The 5,340-nt window shown below is 42.9% G+C and overlaps 1 pseudogene; it reads left to right on the top strand.

Annotated features, from left to right (window-relative positions):
• The first annotated feature begins 2,561 nt into the window (after positions 1–2,561).
• Positions 2,562–4,431, top strand: LOC130045481 (histone H3.1-like; annotated as a pseudogene).
• Positions 4,432–5,340: the final 909 nt, after the last annotated feature.

Here is a 5,340-nt window from a genome sequence, read left to right on the forward strand (position 1 = left end):
GACAATCTCTGGCCCAATGATTTCCTCTCTTACACCTGGGACAGGGCCCGGGAGGTCCAAGTCTGGCTCTGCAGTCTCTGGCCCAGTAGTTTCCCTTCTTATACCTGGGAAAGGGCCCAGGAGGTGCTCTCACAATAGTATGTTTGGGAGGTGCCCTGCAGTCCTTACGAAAGTGGCCTGGTTTTCTACAATTAAAACATCTTTTCTGAGCTTGCCTCTGTACAGTATAGGCCTCAAAAGCCTTCATCTGCACCTTATATTTAACAGAACCAACATTTCTGCATGCTTTCAAATACCCCATTATATCTTCCTTCTCTTTGATAGGGCTCAGAATGGCCTGGCAATCTTCATTAGCATTTTCAAAGGCCAATTGTTTAGTCAACAGCTCCTGAGCTTCCTTACACTTAACCTGCATTTCAATAGCTTCCATCAACCTCCCTATGAAATCTGCATAGGGTTCTGAGGCCCTCTGGACAATCTTAGTAAAACTTCCCTTAAATTCTGCATCTGCATCAATCTTCTCCCATGCACGCAGGGCTATGTCACGGATATGAGCAAAAACAGCACGAGGCAAAGTGACTTGCCTTTTTGGGTCATGCCATTTCCCTTCACCTATTAACATCTCATAAGTCAATTTAATCCCTGAAAATCTTCGTCCAGCATGGCCTAGGCTCTGAAGCTTTGCCTTTGCCTCATCACTGAACCACATCCTCCACTGAAGGTACTGAGAAGGGCTTAAGCATGTTTTAGCAACCATGTGGAAATCTTGAGGTACCCAGTAAGCCTTACTCCAGTCTGTAAGTTGCTCCCTACAGTATGGAGATGTTGGCCCGTACGAAGCACAGGCCTTTTTGAAACGACCAAGAGAATCCATTCTTACCCTGCGATAAGATGAAGGCTGCTTCTTCTTAGCCTGGACTGGGCGATTGGGAGCATGTCCCGAGCGGTCAGGAGGCCGCTTTGCTGAGCTACTCTCGGTCTCATAATCCGAGTAAGTGCTAGCAGACTCATAATCCACATCACTTTCATCTGATGCATTGGAAGTGGAGCTATATTCATCAGACTGAGAAATATTTTCGCTATGAAAACCCTTTCGAGACTTAGGTATGGGAGGAGCTGAGGCCGTATTATCACTAATATTCTCCTCCTCCTCAACTGTGCTTTTCCAAAACAGGAGAATAGAATCAACAATCTCCCATGTATTCCAGAATTCTAGGGGGATCTTAGTCCCTTCCTTAGATGCCTTATAGACATTTTTCTTAACTTTTTCCCAAATCTTGGTTTCTAGAGTCCCTTCATCTGGGAACCATGGGTTAACTTCATAAACTACCTTAAAGCAGGACCGGAGCTGGTCTCTGGAAATGTAGAATTCTGGGTTCCCTATCTTGCGGGAGAGACGCTGAATCAAATCCATAAATGTCTTGGCCTGTTCAGTCTGGCTCAAGACACTATGAAAGATCTTGGGAAGGTCCAGAATCTGTCCCATCTTAGTGGGGGATTGCTGTTAGGATTCTAACTCTCAGCAAATTAAAAAATCCTGTTCTCCCACTCACTTTCTACAGTGGGGGCGCGCCGAACGCAATTCTTACCTTTAGTTGGTAGCTCGAGCCCGCCCAAGGGACGCCAGCTGTAAAAAACTATGCACGCAGAAGGTTGTGTGTTCGCGGGCTCTCTGGACGGCTCTATCTCACCGCCTGCGTTCGGTGCCCTAGAGCCGCTGTGTGTGGCCTGCATCGGGACGGCTGTTGGCCAAGGGCAGATGAAGGAAGAGACAAGGGCCAGGCCGGTTGATCTTAGTGGCAGTTTATTACAAGGAAGTTTATCCCATAGAAGAACTTACGTTACGGAAGGTCTAGGTTCTCTCAAGCACATGTTCCCCTTGCTAGTCTCTCGGTAGTCCATCTTTCAGCCCTGCTCTCTCCTTCCTCAGCTCCCTTCTCCTCTGGCTGACACTGCACCCAGTCAGGTAGCCAAATCAACATAAGAAAGCCCTTCCTGACTGCTCAAGGGCAAGACACCTCTTAAGGTGTTTTTCTCTTTTCCTCAGTCCAATAAACTATCAACTATTCCTGAGGTTATGCAGGAAGGACAGAACAGTGTTATCTTACAGTTTGGGGCCATACCTGGCTGTGCTCAGGACATTCTCTTGGCTCTTTGTTCAAATATCACTCTTTAAGGTTCAGGGTACCATTATGCAGATGGTGCTGTGGATATAAATAGGGTTTGCCTTATTGATACTGGTCACTGGTGACTTTTGATAGGCATCACCTGACTACTGCATTACCAAGAAAAATGGGTATATGGGTACCACTCTTTAAATATACTAAGTTTGTGGCACCCATTTTGAGTAGGTCTAGACTGCAGTGCAATGTTGAAATGATGATTTCCTTTGAGCACAAGAGCATTAAATTTGAGTAGACCTCATATGGATCAGAAGTTTGAGTTCATTAGTTCCTGAGGGTACCTGTACAGAGACAGTGGGGAAAGATGTCTGTGGGGAACTGAAAGATTATATTGACAATGCCTGGTTGTACCTATACACCAGGTTTGAGGACAACTGAATGGTGAGCAGAGGTATGTATAGCAAATGCAAAATGAACACCTAAATATAAACAGCCTTCATGGGTAACCTATGATACAAGATTACAAGTGCCTGGAGACAAATTAAATCCAAAGTTTCTAAGGTCTTGGAGGTTCAGAACAGAATTTTTGAGCTTTTGCATGCTTGGTGACATCTATGCTCTATGCTCTGAGTTTTACCAGACCTCATGCCTGAGTAACTCCATATCTTTTTATAGCATGATAGCATATTTTTTCTTATCATGAAATAATATTTCATGGTATGACTACACAATAATATGTATATCCATTCTTCTGTAAATGGAGTTCTTGACTTCATATATAGTGATGAATTAATTGGTTACAAATTTTCATATACAAATTTTCTGCCAGAGTAAAACTTTAAATCACATGTAAATATCTGAAAATTTTATCTACAATCATTTACTTAAAACTGTGTTTTTATTAGTAACACGTTGCCAAACTGTTTTCTAAAATGTCTCTACTATTTGATTCTACTGAAAATAAATCAGAATTGTTTTATTGCTACTCATTGCCAAAATGTGCTATTGTCAGTATTTTGGCTTCTAGTTACTTTAATTTGCATTTAGTGCTATCAAATTGCTATTTTATTTGGCACTTTAAAATGAAATATGTTGAGTACCTTTTCATATAAATATTTTAAACATATATCTACTTCAGTTGGAGTACATTAATATATTTTGCCAAAGTTTGTTTCTTTTGAACTTTCTATTTCTTAGTTTTAAAGCTTGTTAAGAATACAAGTTGTTTATACTTTAATTTTGAAAATACTTTCTCCAAGTATGCAGTTTTTCTTGTCAGTTTACCAGGATCTTAAATTTTAAGGAAATTCACTTTTTCTTTTTTCCCCCATGTATCTTTCTTTGGAGCTATATTAAACACTTATTGTCAAACACAACCTCACCTTTATTTTATTTCATTTTCTAGAAGATTTCATCCTCTAGAGTGTTGCAGTTTTGCAATTTACATGTTAATCTTTGATGTATTTTGAATTTATTTTATAAAAAATAAAATCTCACTAGCCTTTTTAAATATGCATAGTCAAATGATTGTGTTATTTATGAAATTCTTCATTAGTCATCGTACTTTTTTCAGTCCGCCAAGGTCTTTCCTCGCCCTGCCTTCTTCACCCCACCAAAGCCACTCTGTCCCAATCCTGCAAAGCAGCTGACGATGTCCAGCAGGAACCACGCACAGAGCTCCAGCAGGGATCACATGCGGAAGTCCATGAGCGGTGCACTGAGCTGCACTTCACCCAGAGCGAGATGGTGAGCTGCGTTAGGAAGAGCTTAGGCACCATCTTGCCTCCTGGATAAGAGATTGACTCAAAAGCCTCCATCCAGAGAGCCTGGCAAGCCACCCATGATGTGCCAAATATGCGAACAACAGTAGCTAAAATGGGTATAATTTCCCCAACCCTGAAGGAGTCTCCACATGAGTTGGGAAGAACGAGAGGGCTAGTACTAAGCAGATGGCGTGCAAGTCAATGGGCGGGAAGATGCCCTGCAAGCAGGTGGCCACCAAGTTGGCCTGCAAGAGCATGTCAGCCACTGGAGGTTTGAAGAAGCCGCACCACTACTGGCCGGACACTGTGTCGCTAGGTGAGATCCACCAGCTACTGGTCCAGTGCTGGTGTGTGAGATTGCGCAGGACTTCAAGACTGACCTGCACTCCCAGAGCTTGGCCATCATGGCGCTGCATGGGGCATGTGAGACCTACTTGGTGGGGCTCTTAGAGGACACTAACCTTTGCGCACTCCCCGCCAAGTGCGTCACCATCATGCCCAAGAATATCCAGCTGGTGTACTGCATCCGCAGAGAAAGAGCATAAAGTTTACGATGCTAAAATCTCAGGGCTGTCTTTAGGAAAACAGTATGGACGATTCTCAAAAAATTAGAAATTGAGCTCCCATTTGACCCAGCAGTACCATTCCTGGGAATATATCCCCGCGAGGCAAAAAGGTACAGTCGAAATGACATCTGCACTTTTATGTTCATTGATGCACTATTCACAATAGCCAAAATCTGGAAAAAACCTGACTGCCCGAAAACAGATGACTGATTAAAGAAACTTTGGTACATCTACACAATGGAGAACTATGCAGCTGTTAGAAAAGATGAAGTCATGAAATTTACATACAAGTGGTACTACATGGAAAGTATCATGCTAAGCGAAATAAGTCAGAAAGAGAGGAACAGACAAAGAAAGATTGCATTCATCTGGGGAATATAAAGTAACGAATTGGGAGACGAACACCCAAGAATAGCCGAGATAAGTACCAGGAGACTCACTCTATGGCTTGAGACCAGCCACACATGCTGAAGGAGAAGGCAGCTCAGATGGAGAGGGGAGCACCAAGTAAAGGTGTTGTGAGGATTCTCTCAGGATAAGAGAGGCATGCTGAAAATAGATTATAGATGGAACATGATAGCCACTCAATGCCTCTTTTGCAAACCACAGCACCCAAAAGGAGAGAGAGAACAAAACGGAATGCCCTATCATAGGGGTGAGGTGGGATGGGAAGTGGGGGGGGGGGGTGAGAGGGATCCTGGGAGCATTGGAGGTGGGGAATGGGCACTGGTGGAGGGATGGGTACTCAATCATTGTATAACTGAAACCCAAGCACAGAAATTTGTAAGGTCAACAACTGTACCACATGGAGTTTCACTAATAAAAAATAAAATAATAAAGCATTTAAAGCTATAAAAAAGGGGGGGAAAAGAAAGTAAAGTATAGACC

This window comes from Sorex fumeus, unplaced genomic scaffold, assembly GCF_029834395.1.
Source record: "Sorex fumeus unplaced genomic scaffold, SorFum_2.1 ptg000128l, whole genome shotgun sequence".
NCBI lineage: Eukaryota > Metazoa > Chordata > Mammalia > Eulipotyphla > Soricidae > Sorex > Sorex fumeus.